The 16,945-nt window shown below is 34.4% G+C and overlaps 1 protein-coding gene across 1 annotated transcript in view; it reads right to left on the bottom strand.

Moving 5' to 3' along the window:
- TUSC3 (tumor suppressor candidate 3) overlaps window positions 1–16,945 on the bottom strand; it is a gene marked incomplete at both ends in the record, with an annotated part of 150,900 nt that overhangs the window by 12,974 nt on the left and 120,981 nt on the right. The gene's annotated exons all lie outside the window — the stretch shown is intronic.

Below are 16,945 nucleotides of genomic sequence, written 5' to 3'. Positions count from 1 at the left end.
CAATGGATATAAACAATGGATAAATCTCATATTAAGCTCCCATTTACAATTCTTTCAAATAAAAGTGATTAGTTCAATGAAAATGCTGGTTGATGTTACTGTAAGCTATAGAAAGCAACTTAATGTCAAAATACATCTAATATAATTTAAAATTTATATACATAGGTATGCCCATTATTTGATAGCATAAGGTAAAAATTAGAGTAATTAAATTTAATTCTTCATCCTTTAAGCAAAAAAAAAAGTAAAATGTTAAATCACTCTTCTATATTATCGGACTTTTAAAAATAAGGAGATAGCTTTATGAATGCTTTAATTTCCTTAGCGTATCTTACTTTTTCAGAATATAAGTGCAAAAACTTTAACTCCACAGAGAAATGTACAATTGTAACTAGTTCAGTTGATTATAGAAAATCAGACAAAAATCTCCATCTAGGATATTTTTTACTTCCTGGAAACTGATTCCCACAGTTTCTGCAGTTAATCTCTTAAATGACTTGTTGAAGAGCCGGCTTTCCTTAAAATTACCTTTCTAGATTTTCTGTTTATGAAAAAAAAAAATTGGAGAAAATGTAACCCTCTCAAAATTTTGTGCTGCTTTTATTTTTATTTATCTATTTTTTTTTGTAATAAACCTGGCTAAAAGCATGCATGCTTTAATAGAAAGAGAATTTAACCAGGAAACAGCAAATTATCACTTTTGGTATTAGCACTGAACACATCACCAAATCTCTCAGAAACTCAATATCCCTCTCATCTATAAAATTAAGAATGGAAATGACTCCTGCGAACTTCCTGAAGAATAAAGTCTTCTGTTTTTTTATTTTTGTTTTTTAGATGCAATCTTATTTTTGCTGAGGTAGCACTGGTTTACAACACTGTATATGATTTAGAGGAAGAGGTTCACAATGTCAACATACCACACCTATCACCAAAGCAAGCAGTCCTTGACCATAAAACTTGGGCTCCCCTCCCCTGCTCCCCAATGCCACGTAGTCTCAATCTGCAAGGAATATCGAGTTTGTTTTGGTTTATTCTGGCAATCCCTTTGTTTTGTTCTTTGTGTTCCACTATAAGTTAAATCATCTGATATTCTTTCTCTCTTTAACTTATTTTATTTAGCATAAGCCCCTTCACTACCATCCGTGTTTTTGCAAACAGCAAGAGTTGAGTAACATTCCATTAAGAATCTATACCACATCTTAATAATTCACTCCCCTGTCACTGGGCATTTACATTGTTTCTATAACATGAGTACTGTAAATAGTGCTGCAATGAACACAGGTGTGTGCATATATCCCATGGGATTAGTGTTTCTGCATTCTTTGGGCAGATATGTTGTAACAGAATTGCTAGATTATATAGTATACCTATTTTTAATATTTTGAGGATACTCTGTACTGATTTGCATAGGGGCTAGACCAGCCTATATTACCACAAACATACTGTTCTTCCTTCTCCATACCCTCACTGATATTTGTTTCTGGTTTTACCGATATGGGCCACTCTCATGGGAGTGAAGTGTGTTGATTCCCATTTCCCTGATAAGTAATGTTGAATGTTGTTATTTGTGCTTGTTGGCCATCTGTGTGTATCCTTTGGAGAAATGTCTATGTTCTTCTGCCCACTTCTAGACTGGATTATTTCTTTTCAATTTTTTTTTTTGGAGATTAATTTATACAAGAACTAGGGTACAGGTCAGAGGTGTGGGGGGTGAGAGGATTCACCAGAGACAGAGTGGGGAACAGAACAGGCAGACTGACTGACACTGCTGAGGGGAGCAGCGGGCCAGGCAGGAGAGGTACACATAGCCATGTGGGTTTCTCCCTGGCTGGCTGGGATCGAACCCACGCTGCAGAGGCTGCAGACAGTGCCACAAGCGCTGTGCTCAACCTGCTGCCCTACCAGGGAGGCCCAATTATTTGTTTTCTTGTTATTGAGTTACATAAGTTCTTTGTAGCTCTTGGAGAGTAACCCCTTGTCAGATGTATGATGTGCAAATATTTTCTCCCATTCAGTGGGGTTTGTTTTCATTTTAATGATTTTTTTTTTTTTGTGCAGAAGTCTTAGTTTGTTGTATCCCCATTTGTTTATCTTTGGTTTTTAAATGCTATTGGAGTTCAAAGTGAAGTCACTTAAGTAAATGTTATATAGTGTTTTTTCTGTTTTCTTGCACGTTTTATAGCTTCTGGTATTATTTTATGTGCAAGTGACTGGGTGGACTACTATCATTTCTCTGCACATAGCTGTACAGTTTTCCCAGCAAAATTTGTTGATGAGACTTTGCTTTCTCCGAGACTTTGCTTTCTCCATTATACTTTTGGCTCCTCTGTCACAGATTAACTGTCCAAATAAATGTGGATTTATTTCTGGACTCCCAATTCTATTCCATCAGTCTGTGTCTAATTTTCATTTCAACACCATACTGTTTTAACTATTATAGTCTTGCAGTAAAGTTTGAAGCCTGGGAGCATAATATCGCCATTCCTTTTCATTTTTATCAAGGTTGCCTGGGGTACATTAAATTTTCTATGGTTGACTATAAATTTCTGCTATTTACACTATTTTTGAAGAATTCCATTGAAGTTTAATAGAGTGCATTGACTCTATATTCATTGCCTTTTCTAAGTTGAACATTTTAAAGATGTGAATTCTTCCTTTCTATGAACATAGATTGGAATATTTTAACATTTCTTTGAGTCATCTACTTTGTACAGAAATCTTAGAGTTTTCATTGAATGAGTCTTTAATATCCATTGTTTGAAATTGTTTTCTTGATTTCTTTGTCCTCTAGTTCATTAATTGCACATAGGAATGTAACAGACTTTTGTATATTGATTTTTCTAGGCTGTCACTTTACAACACTATTTCTAATAGTTTCTAAATTGCTTATAATTTAATTGAATCACAATTTTCTATATATATTATGTCTTCATTTCACTAAAGTAGAAAAGCAGTAACTGGAGATATTTTCTAGGTGAGTGGCTTCAAGACATTGTCAGTTAATTACTCTTCTTTAGTCAATGTCAACAAATTATATACATTTCAAATATTACATAGTCATCCTTCAGTCTTACTTGGTTTACCTGAAGAATTTGCAATATATGCTCGATTCTCTCTAGAATGCCAATTGATTCTCCTATTTCACTAAACCCTCTTCCTCAGGACTCTTTCATCATCCTACCTGTAAATTCTGATGTGTCTCAGATTTCTAGAAACATAAGCATTTTCGCTGTATTCAAAATTCCCAGGTGTTCTTTATCTAATCCTATGACTTTATTTCTGTACTGAGGATTCCAACATTTTATATCCAGTTTTGTTATTCAGTCTTGTATATTGCTCTGATACATACCCATCTCCACCTGGTATTCTAATAGTCTTTCCTGATAACATTTCACTTGGAAGTCTAAATCATAAAATCATACTGAAATCAAACTCTTGACATGATTCCCTTTGTAGCCCAGAAACATTAACTTAATTCTTCTAGTTGCGTGAGGCCCAAACATTGTAATTACCGAAGTTTGTTTTCTTGTCCATCCCTTTCACTTAACCCCTGACTCCTCCTTATATCACCCATAATTTAGAAATAGACTGTTGACTTTACACTTTACTTTTAAAATCTATTCCAAATTCAACCACTTCTCATGACTTCCAGGCAAAAAGGCTGACAATAAGATCCCAGCAGATGTTACCTCTTACCTAGATTACCAATAATTCCTTTGTTCTTCTGATCTTTATTCCATAGTCTACTTGTCAGCCATCTAAATCCTGTTAAACTATTTAGGTTCTATTACTATTCCACTTAGAATCTTTGAACCCTCTCTTTCAAATGTGTGAGAAGAAGACATCATACACTATATTTTCTACTTCCTGTCACAACACTAACCAACCTATATAGCCATATCTAAGTTCAAAAACAAGAAAAAATGAAAACCTGGTCCTAGAGACTTACTATTTCACTATAACTAATCTAGATCACTGGTGGCTTATGTTTTGTATAGAAGCTTATTTCTTGTACATGAAGTAGTACAGGGGTAACTACAATTATCTCATCTTTAAACGTTATAGAAAGATACTCCTCAAAATAATTTCCTTAAATTCAAATGTTAAGTAATTAGCACAGTATCTGGTTTTCTCTGCAGTAAATAACCAAAAATAATCAAGAAAAAATCACTTTAAAGCCTCTTCATCTACCTAGAACAAATTATATGTTATCTTCTGAACATTAGCTGATCATGAATAAATAACAATCCCCAAATTTTGTTTTCACAGGTGATTTTAGTGTACTGAACTGATTGAATTAGTGTATTGAGCTAGTGTAAGAACTTGTACTAACTTTTGTTTTTTTTTGCTCATCTTCAGTCATTAAAATCCCTACAAGACTTGATACTCTTGGGCCTCCCCGGTGGTGCAGTGGTTGAGCGCTGGGTTGCAAAGCTGCCTGCAGCCTCTGCAGTGCTGGTTCGATTCCCTGCTGCTCCCCTGCCACCGGAGGAGGGGCCCACATGGTGCGCAGACCTCTCCTGCTGCCAGCTGCTCCCCTCAGCAGTGTACTTCGGTCCTTCTGCCTGCTCTGCTCCCCGCTCTGGCTCTGGTGAATTCTCTCACCCTTCGCGCTTCTGACTGTACCCAGTGCTTGTATAAATAAATAAATAAATCTTAAAAATAAATAAAAGGAAAGTTTAAAAAAAAAAAGACTTGATACTCTTAAAGACTTCAGGATTGAATAAACTAGTTATTTGATAAACTTCTGTCAAACAATTATTATGTATTAGACACTGATTTAGCCAATGAAGATCTGGCATAACAAGAGAAAGAAAATCGATGCTCTCATAGAATTTACACATTCACTACGTTTTTCTATAAAAGTGCAGCAGAGAAACTGACACAAACTTAAAGCCATCACAGCAAACAGAAGAAAAGGACAAATAGGAATAATCTTCAGCAGTGTACTAAGATAAGCATCTATCATCTACAGGGGTCATTTAAAACAATGACTTCATTCAACACAAAGAAGGTTCACGATTTTAAACAGGCTTTAAAAATTTGTATTTAATTGAGGAATGCACTTTCAAAACCCTCTGAGAGAACAATGAGTAATGGATTTCTCTGCATCTTTAGTATGATGATCAATTACACTGCTTCTCACTTTGATTTTTATTTTGATAAAGGAAATATCAGTAACTAATGGCAATTTAATTCTAAATACATACTTGTCATATTTATAAGGGTAATGCATTTGCAAATCAAGTGACCAATCAATACGAATCTGCATGTTCTGTGATACTGGAATCATATCTTTATTTTCCACAGAGAAAAAAATGCTCTAACTATTAATATAAGCATTCCTCATTTGACCAGTCTCTTAACCACTTCATAGAGCATATAAAACAAAATTAAATGAAAAGAATTGTTCCTAAAATTTTATCAGAAAGTTCATTATGATTTAAATGTCAATTTTTATTCTGAATTAGGTAATCTGAAGCTTACATAGCATGATATAAATATGAATATTATTTTTCATTTCAAGTAACACACTTGAAAATAAAATTAGTGTATTTTCAGTACAATGTTTCTCATACCTCTTATAAAACCATATAGAAAAGAACATGGTGATTAAGTGAAATATAGTATTTGTGATTAGGTTAAACAAATCTCATTCCATTTTACTTATTTTTAAATTCTTGGGAAGATACTTATCAATATGCTCCAATTAAAAAAAGCATACTTAAAAATTGTTCTGGTAGTGAGTGATCATTAAGGATTCTTTTATACAATTAATGTTATGAAAATAACAGAAAATAACAGTGGCCAGTATAGATCAATAGGCTGTTATCTGAGAAAGCAATTACTATAATGAAGAAGCACAATGAACTTCAGGGTTGTTGGTTTCTAGTGCTGATGGTATTCATTTAATTTAAGAAACGAGTTGTTAATCTTAGTTCAATAATTTGGTCTCAGTTTCCTAATCTGTAAAGACAATGAAACTGATTGTATCAAGAAATAAAACACTAGTTTATAAACTACATTTCAATCAAAATGATCTTAGCTCTGCCTGAATTACCACCTTGAACAAAACTACATTTATCCTGAAACTTCAACTATATAATGGAAAACAAAATGTGAGAAATGAATTAGATAATTCATGAAAAGTTCTTAGCATAACGCCTAAAATCCAGTAATAAGTCAATACATGTATCTATTAACATCAATTTAAATGTTTCAAAATTTCATTCTTAGTCACATGACTCAGAGATAGGCCTAAAATCCATATTTTTAGTCAACAGTAGACTATGTGTTAAATTCTTCTGCCAGAGAGAATTTTTTTTTAACTTTTTAATCAACTACCTTATATAGTAAGCCAATATTAAAATGATCAGTTTTGAGGCAAAAGCAGTACATAAACAGCCACCCTATTTGATAAATTCTAACAAAGACTGTTAGAGCTTTGAGGTAAAACCTAATATTAGCAAAAGCCAAGTACAAAAAGTTCTTCAGTAGCACACAGCAGATTATTCTTTGAAGACAATGATATAACAATTATATGATTCTAATCAGTTTTTCGCTTATTCATTGATAAAATACATAGTGCCATTTATTTGCCTTCAGATAACTTTACTAGAAAAAAAAATGTGTTTAGTCAATCCCAAAGATATGCAAGTAATTTTGAATTTCGACCACTTTAACAAATGTAATTTATTTTAGAAGGGCCATTGCTGACATGGATCTGACATTAAGGTGTTACTAAGTGACAGTTTGTCTCAGTTCAAGGTCAGATCCACAAAAGCACTTTTGGTTCATTTTTCATATAAATATTAAAATGAAACCAAGAGTTTATGAATAGAGGAAACATTGCTATGATTTTCACCACCTATGCAAATCATTTCTATCTAATCTTTTCATTTAGTTTAACTCAAAACAGCATGAAATAACATGTAAATTCCTTTTGTCCTTCTTCCCCCTTTCTTGCATAAATTATGAAAAATTACCTGTGAATACTTTTTAGCTTTTCTTACAGGCCCTAATTTACAACTACCTAGTATAAGAAAAACACTTGAAATTAAAAAAAAAAATATTTTAAGTGGTAATATTTTAATTTTCTAGCATAAAGTTCTTATGTTTATAACAAAAATATTGCAATACCAAAAAGGAACAATGTATTACCAACATAAGGCAGAATATAGGATGAAAATCTTGTATTTTCTCTTACAAGACTTTCATGAAGTTGAGGTTTCTGCATTTTAAATAAACTTGTCTTTGAAATTAATCCGGGTAATTAAGACTTGCCAGTAGAAGAGCCGTTGTTTTTCTTATCAAAGTGTATTAACAATGAGTTAGTGATCAGTTGTGTGTGTGTGTGTATGAAAGACTCAGTTTCCTTTTACAATGTAATTCTATATGACAAATATGGTATTTCAAAATATTAGTAGGAATGCAGTAATTACACTCTAGTGCAGAGTTTCTTTTGTATAATAGGGTACCCAGAATACTAAAATGAAATAATCTTTCTCTATTGTTACCCCTCCACTTTCTTTCTGGGAATAGTTATGTACAGCTTAAAAAATTCAAATTTAAATCATTCCGTCCAGTATTCTGTGAGATTGTCTACAGTGTTACAGCAAGGAGGAAACTGGACCTATTGAGAATGGAAAAACCCAACGTGGGATAGTAAGTAGCTCCTAGCCAGAGACATGGTGCAACTGATAATTACTGGGTAACAGTGGCCTGAAGTTAAGAAGGGTATGCTTCGTTTTATTCAAACCCTACTTACAAAAGGTGGTCAGTCCTAAGGGTAAAGCAGAGAAATTGTTCCTTTTGCAGTATATCTTAATTACAGTATCAATAAGACTGGTAGTCTGAGTATTGTGAATGAAATTTTTTTTTAAAGGAACAGCAAAAGAGAACCAAAAAAATCTTCAACAATACTATGGAAATCCTAAGCAGAAATTGCTGAAGCAGTTCATTATAATTGCTGCCTTTAAGCAATATACAATGCAGGGCTGGGAAAATGCTAGGATATGATATAAAACAATCCTAACCCCCGAGATAGTTATTGGTGCTAAGTTTCTTGCAAAAATTTAATAGGTGCTGACTTACCTTCTAAGTCATTTTGGTAATTTTTTGTTGACAACATATTTCCAGAGTTCTTATAGATTTTTGCTTTATTCAGTAACAAGAGAAAACATGAAAAACATGGTATAATTGCTCTGATATAATTTTTTGTAACAAATAATAAGTTCAAAATGAAGTTATTAGATATATAATTTTAATATGCAAATAGCTTCACAGTTTTGTCCCATCATATGAAAAGTATAATATAATCAAAATGTGAGGGTTTCCCCACCACCACCCTTTTAATTCTTGGGGGAAAACCAACCATCAAGGAAGATGAATATTTTCAAGTCATTATTATGCAATAACAAAAATGCATATTCAAAATTTAAGAGAAAACTAACATAGCTTAAGGTTTACATCATTCTGTGTTATATATATAAGAATACTCATTTTATACCAAATATTTTGTACCTGCAATTGGTCTAAGAAAAGCATGAGTAACATACCCTCTTTGTGACCAACTCTAGCTGAATATATTGAATGATTTTCCTCAGGAAAGCCATTTAACTTTTAATTCATTTTCCTGGTATAAACGGTTTGTTTTGCTATTATTAATAGGTCTATTAGGTGATAAAGATGTAATTACCAAGCAAAGTCTAATGCATCTTAAAAAATGCATCTTAAAAATAAACACTGTCTTTTCAAGCATAATCCATCTCTTACCATTTTCTTCTCTTCGATGTATCTGTGAAAGTGGATGTTTCTGTCTCTACTCTCAGTACTTGAATATGTAGCATATTCATGTTAAAGACAAGTACCTATAGCCAACTAATTATTCTTTCATAATGAACTTTATAGCAAATCTGTTAAATAATCCTCTGATCATTATTTGTACTTTGTATTCTTGTTAGTGCCTCATTGATGGCAATATGGGATAAGATGAATCTGAGTCCCATTGTGCCATGCAGGACTGAACTATTTGTTCAGATCAGTTCTTCAAACAGCTTTAGTTTATATCCTTGAAACTAGCTATATTGTTTTAAGAAAGACTTTCTCTAAAATTCATCTAATGCTAATTGCTTTAGAAATCCAGAGTCATTCATTTTCTCCATGCCCAGGACCACTACATTCTGATGATCAAGTCTGGGAAATCACTGTATTTAACATCAAAGACCTATCTTTACATTTGATGCAAAATATAGCACAATAGTATGAAACAAGACTATTATATTTGAATTCTAGCTTTGTGGAATTGGGCACTTTAATCAATTTATGGTTCAGTTTTCTCATTTGTAAAACAATTGTTAATAATAAAGCTCTTGGCAAATTTGACTTGAAGCCTTCAGTAACAACACAGCTATGTTTGTTTTGTCACACTTAGTCTACTAATACTTACTGAATGTCTAACATGTGATAGGTACAGTCCCAGGCATTTAAGATAAAATAGTGAACAAAACAAATATTTCTGGCCTCATGGGGTTTCTGGTCATAAGTGTACACTGGAAGCAGGATGCCAGGAGAAGATAGGAAAAAAAAATAAGCAATGAATTTTAAATATATATCTAGATATATAAACAATATGAAATGAACATTAAGGACAGTAGTTAACCATAATGATTCAATGGGAAGCACACACAGGGGAGAGGGCAGAATGGCCAGAGCAAATGCTTTAAGATACAACTATGTTCAATTAACAGTAAGAATGTGCTGAGTACTTAGATTTTACTGAGGTACATAGAGAGTCATAAGATTTTGAGCAGAAGAGAGACATGATCTTTGTTGAAAATAGACTATAGTGGAGCAAGGAAGGAAGCAACAAGACTAAAGAGAGGTTACGATTCAGATAAAAGCTGGTTGTTTAAATGCAGGTTGATGACTGCTGGTAGTCATCTGACCCTGAATATATCTTAAAACAAAAGTATTTGTTATCTGTGTGTTTTTATGCAATGGAGACTACAAATTTATAACAAATAGACTGTGTACCACAAATTTAGTTTTTTAACTTCTAAATTCAGAGTAAATATATTCTGGATTTATAATAAATACAACATATGCAGTCAATTGAAGGGTACATGAATTTAAAACAAAATTTATATTCAGTGTTATGTTTAAGTTTATTAAAACATGAGGCCAAGAAAATGGCAAAATGTACTTTAACTGTAAAAGAGCTTTTATATCATTTGTCCATAAAGTTCTATTCTCTTTTCATAATGTATCTTTTTGGAAGATTCACACTCCTCAGATTCAACAGCTCTTCTTTGTATAAGGTTTCTTCAAAGTTATGTCTAGATTTTCAAATCCTATAGAGTAATTAACTGGATATATATCTACTTAAAAATCCTAGCTCTCAAAAAAAAAAAAAATCAAGTGTCAATATTCACACCAACCACTATCTTTGCCATACTTAATGTATTTCTGTCAGTACAACCATTGTTCAAATAATCTAAGTTTTAGCTTTTGAACTGTGTACTTCAATCACCTATAAATCAATCATAAAAACAGTGGGTACCATTTTCTACTAGCTTCAGATAATCATTTCTGTCTGATGGTATCATATTATGCTGAATATAGGTACTTTAATATTAACTCCCAATCTCTTGCCTCTATCTAAATTTTTGAAAATCATCACTTTCATCCGTCTTTTAGTCATTAACTTTTGAAATTTTCAGTTGCTTACAGGTGACTCAAAGTCATTGGCATTATAGTTAAGCATCTTTGAATCAACCCAACAAATATCTATCAATACTGAGGAGATGAGACACTATACTTCTATAAAATGAGGAAAGCAAGGAAATAGAAAACTTGGTGTCTTTGCACAATAGGAAATAGTGATGTGCATAAAGAGATCTGTCATCACACAGACAAAACAAAATGAGAACTTTATGCTTTAACACTAGATCTAGCAGACCAAGATTTGAATCTGTGCTTGTGTAGCTTCCTTTGTAAGTAGGGATACAATAGTATCTTTCTTACTGAAAACCACTGTAGGATTAAAGAGATAATAAAAATAGCTATTGAGTTACATGGTATTTAGTAAACTATAATTTTGTCTATCAATGTAGCTATCAGTTCAATGTAGCTATCAGTTCAACTTTCTCACTACATCTCTATCCTATTTTCCCTACTCATTAGATAATCTTATTTCTCATGTGAGTCATCTGCACCCAAAAAGTTCCTTCATTTCCCATTCACCCCTCAGTGTGCTTCATCAGTCTGATTCCTGTACCAATCATTCCACTGAAAATTACATTCACTAAGGTCACCAGTTATTTCCACATTGTCAAATCGAGATAGATATTTTCCCATCATTTTAAATCTTTTACTTGACCATTGCATTTGTGAGCAATTCTTACTTTTCAAGAACACTATAAACTACTTGACGGAAATAGTAAAAAATTCTGCCTTTGTTTAAGAGTATGTTGTACCCAAATGATATACAAATTACTTATTTGTAAATGATGTAAACGATGCAAATACAAGACTATAAAAAAAGGAAATATGAAAGCTGCCTTTTCATTTTTTCCTTTCAATTTATAAAATTTATTCCCTAGGTAAGACTGGTTTACTTTTTCTTATTTTTTTAAAGGGGTGGGAGAAGTGAACTTCCTTTGAATTTATTTATTTTTCAAAGATATTTTTATTTATACAAGCACTGGGTAGAGTCAGAAGTGTGGAAGGGTGAGAGAACTCACCAGAGCCAGAGCGGGGAACAGAACAGACAGACTGACGAAATACACTGCTGAGGGGAGCAGCAGGCGAGACAGGAGAGGTCTGCGTGCCATGTGGGACCCTCACCTACGGCTGGGGATTGAACCAGCGCTGCAGAGGCTTCAGGCAGCTTTGCAGCCCAGCGCTCAACCGCTGCACCACCAAGGTAGGCCCTACTTTTTCTTCTTATTGAAGTCAAATCAGTTTACAATATTGTATATGATTTAGAGGTACAGGAATCACCCCCTTCAGGTGTATGTTACTACATCACACCTATCATCAAGGCACCCACAGTCCTCTACCACAGTCAGTTGTGCTCCCTTCCCCACATTTTGCTTCCCCACTCCCTCTTTCCTTTCTCCTCTGGTAGCTGGAATTCTACAGTTTGATTTCTAGGGTTTGGCTTGTTTATTAATGGTTGTTAACGGTTTTATCTGACCCTTTGTTTTGTTTCTCTATATTCCATATATAAGCAATACCATCCAGTAATTCTTTCTTCTTGTGATTTATGTCACTTGGCATAATTACTTCCAGTTCCATCATGTTGTTGCAAATGGCAAATGTTCTGCTTTTCTTTTTCTTTTTGTACAGCTGAATAGTATTCTATTGTGTACACATCTATCACATATTCCTAACCCACTCATCTGTGCTTGGGAACTTAGGTTGTTTCCATAGCTCCACTACTGTAAATAGTGCTATATTAAACAGGTCTATGACTGTGCATATTAATATGTAAAACACCCAGGAAAATACTACGCAAAACATAACAGACAATCCTAAATAACTGCTTGACTGTTCCACCAAATTCTAAAAATTTAATGTTAAATATTACCTTCCCTACCAGAATTTTTGGTTATGGAGAATTCTTGGATAATGCTTTCCAAGTCAATCTCAGTATCATCTCAATCCTATTTTCTTAACTCTGTTCATTTTATTACATATGAAGTTCTATATTACCAGTCTGGAGTCACTACCATCCTTTTTAACTCAGGTACCCATCATTTGCTGTCTCAGCCTCCAAACGGGTGCTTCAACTAACAGTTTACATCATGTTCTTAAAATATAAATATGCCCATATAACTCAAAGACTTACAGACTGCTGGCAGCCACATCCTTACAGAAGATAGTCTGATCACCTTAGTGTAGTACATAAGGCTTTTTTCCAAATCTGTGCCTAATCATCTTTCTCAGCACTACTAAGAAAATACTCAATTCATTATATTTGCTTTAAATTTATTACCCTGAACCTTCCAATAAGTTGTTATGCTTCTGTACTTGTAGATATTTTCTGTACTTGATTCTACCTTGCCTAGAGTAGAGGGTTGACAGTTTTCCTCTTAGAATTCAGGTTTCCCTAGCAATTCACAAAGTGAAATTATCTGTAGAAAGAGTTCCTACAGATGTAATTAATTAAGGTTGTGATCACACTTGCTTAGGGTGGGCCATAAATCTAATAAGAATATCGTTAGAAGAGAGAGGCAAACACAGAGAAGCGATGTAAAGGCAGAGGCAGAGACTGAGGCAATGCATTAAGTCAGAAAATACAAAGATTGCCAGGAATCACTAGAAGCTTTTAGAGTCATAAGACGGCTTCACGGAACCTTCAGAAGGAACCAAATCTGCCAACAACTTACCTATAGACATTTTGTCTCTTGATATGTGAGAAAGCAAATTTCTATTGTTTTAAAACTACCCAGGTTTGCAGTACCTTGTTATGGCTTATAACTAATACCCTAATAAATTAATACACCTGGTTATCCACTTGTCAAAACCCTACTTTAAAATTAAAAAAATCTGGATTCCTCATATCCCTCCCCTCATCTTCTACAGATTAATCCACGTAGCAAGCTGTGTTTCCACCATTGCTCTCACAAAAATATAGTAAAATTTATATCGTTTCTTAATTGCAAGGTTGCTATCAATAATGTGTCATTTTTCTTGTGGGTTTAAGAGCATATTGAGAGAAAAATGACTCATTCTTTGTTTTCCAGTACTTAGCGATGGTTGATATAATAGATGGTTAAGAATGTGTTACTCTGAGGAGGTGTGAACCTATTCCCCTAATATTCAGTGTTGTAAACCAAAGATACCTCAATTTAAAAAAAAAAATGTGTTGCTAAAAATTATAAGTTTTAAAATATAAGTCATAGAATTTTCTCATTTTTATAATATATACAACACTCTCATAATACATAACATAGTAATGCAGGATAGGAAACAAAGCCCAACAACTTCAGAATCAGATTTTTGAAAATGTAGTATTTGAGAATAGCCTGGAAAAAACATTTGCAGCCTTGTATACCCTTACATTAACTTATGTCTAGTTCAATTATTCTTTTTTTTAAAAAAATATATATTTTTTTTTATTTATACAAGCACTGGGTACAGTTAGAAGCGCAGAAGGGTGAGAGAATTCACCAGAGCCAGAGCAGGGAACAGAACAGTCAGACTGATGAAATGCACTGCTGAGGGGAGCAGAGAGCAGCAGCTGGGGATCAAACTGGTGCTGCAGAGGCTGCGGGCAGCTTCGCAGCCCAGCGCTCAAGCACTGTGCCAACAGGGAAGGCCCTAGTTCAATTATTCTATGCAGCTGAATAAAATACACTTTTATGTAAAACTAGGTTAATTTGACAAATTTTTAATTGTACTAAATAATGGTGCTAAAAGTTTGGGAGATGCTACAAGTAGTATACAAGTAATGGAATACACTTCTTTTATAGTGGAAAAATTAGGACTTGTAATTTATATGCTTCAATAATCAACATTAATACTATTCAGTTTATCACTGTTTTAATGTTGTTCTGAATTTTTGCATCAATTTCACAAGTTCACCTACAACTTTCCAAATTTAAAAGCAGGAAATAGTGGAGTAAAGAGTAGACGAATTTAAAAGCAGAAAACAGTGGAGTAAAGAGTAGAATAAAGTTGACAGTTTAATAATTGCTTCTCTAAAAGTACTTTAATTTCCAAAATGCTGAAATTATTGTATAATAGAAGGGTATACAGAAGATGTTCAGGATCATACCATTGCACAATCAACAGTTGAATGTAGTTCATTTTGTATTCATACAGAAGGCATAATTAATAGTATTATATCAAGTTATAAAATATTTATCATTGTATTGATATCTATCTTGTTACAGACCATATTTTAATAAAAAATACGAAATATGCTATACTATAGAAACGTAGATAATAGTGTTGTCTTCACTCCTGCAAACACACTTTTCAGAAAGGAAGCTTCTTTTACTGGCATTCAAATAGTTTTGAATATTTACTTCATGACTCATATCTGTTTGGGTGATAAGTACAAAGGCATGAAAATTTGAAAATTTTTTTTAATTAGTTTACTTAAGAATAGTATTTTAATTTTAATAACTTCACTGAATGTCTTTGTTGAATTATATGAAAAAAATATGTTCCATTTCCTGGGAAAGGCACCTCAAAATAGAGAGCTGATCCTAAGAAAACACATTTTTCTTTTCCTTTGCTTCCTTAAGCATAAATACAAAAAATAGCAATAAGCTTTGCTATGAAAATAAGTAACAGATATACAAATATTCATCAAAAATTAACATAAAGAACTGTCTTAATAGTCATTTGTTACTTACTGAAAATTCAGAGAAGCATTATGCAATAAGATGCTATGTAAGGATTACTGAAAAAATGGGAAGTCATGTTCCTTCTCGAGATTACGGCTTAGTTCAATTATGTACAAAAGGTATAACTATTTCTGTTAGATACTATTGAAATTTCAGAAAGATTCAATTATGCAAACTTGAACATCTTAAAATCTACCTGACTTCTAAAATCCAAATTTAGAACAAATAAGTAAAGGAAGAGTAGAAAACAGATGACTTGTATTTGATTTCTGTCATTGTAATACTGAGTCTTAAGCTTTATGAACCTAAGTCACACGGAGTTTTACCTGATTGTAGACATACTGAGAGCATTAAGGAGGGGATGACAGTAGAAAGAGAAGCTATTTCTATAATGCATAAGAAATAGAGCAGATTCAATATGCCCCACCCACTGGAGTAAAGCAGTTCTACACAGAGGAGAAGCACAAAGACCTTTACTAATCTTTTTCTAATCTGTTTATGCGCAAGTGTTTTCTCTTATCTGTGTATGGTCAGGTGTGCTCAGGGAGGTTAGAGTTCAGTCTTCTGAGAAACCTTTATCATAGCAAGTTATCACTACTATTTAGCAAGACTCATTTTAAAGGCAGTTTAATTTTTTTGTAATATGATAAAACTATCAAAGATTTTACTCAGATTTATGTAAATAAGTATGTGCAGGGCATTATTGTTAGTGATCAAATCTAGTTTAATAGAGGGGGCAGAGCAACATGGCGGCGAGGAGACGCTGCGAGTAAGATCTCCCATTAAAAAAAGTTAATAGGGAGGAAAAGCGGCAGGTCCCAGTGAGAACTGGGACATGGAAGATAAACGGGTGACTCCAGCAAACTTCCCGAAGAAGAAAGTTGCCATAAAAGAGGACTAGAAGGGAGGAAAGTGCAGAACCCTGCTCTCCTCCCCCGCCCAGAAAGTCGGCACTCTCCGACCAGCAGAGAGGAGGAAAACAACAAACTAAAATGATCAACAAGAACAAACTACACAGCAAGCGGGACTGTGAGTGGAAAGGAACTATTGCAGCCACCACACCCCGTGAACGGGAGCTGTGGAGAACCCTGCAGGATTCACCGCGGCGGTGAGCGAACGGCTCCTCGCTCACCGGCGCCATTGGAGAACAAAGAGACTCTGGAGGAGACCTGCACACAGCACCAGGCCGGCCAGTAAGCTTGCACGGAAAAGCGGGGCACTTGGCGCGCTTGAAAAGCAAACACGGATCTGGATCTTGGCTGCCCAGGTCCCCGCGCCTGCAACCTAGGCTTGCGGGGAGACAGACACACGGAGGCCCTCACTGAGGTGAAAGTCCCTCACTGAGTAAGCAGGAACCAGGCGCCCAGGCACGGGAGCGGGGTGCAAAAGGCACCATTCCCACGCCACTGAACTGGGTTACAGCCCACAGCCTGGACCTGAGGGCTTTGGAACTGAGACCCGGGGCACGAAATTCGGGGCATGGGTTCTCCACGACGGTGGGGCACAAGGCAGACACAGCACCCCAAAGACGTTGAGGTTAACCCTACCATTCTCGCTCTGTTCCCTGTCCCACCGCGGGG

This window comes from Talpa europaea (assembly GCF_964194135.1).
Source record: "Talpa europaea genome assembly, chromosome: 4".
NCBI classification, from domain to species: domain Eukaryota; kingdom Metazoa; phylum Chordata; class Mammalia; order Eulipotyphla; family Talpidae; genus Talpa; species Talpa europaea.
Note: the sequence above shows the minus strand (reverse complement) of the source record. Positions and strands in the feature narration are given on the sequence as shown.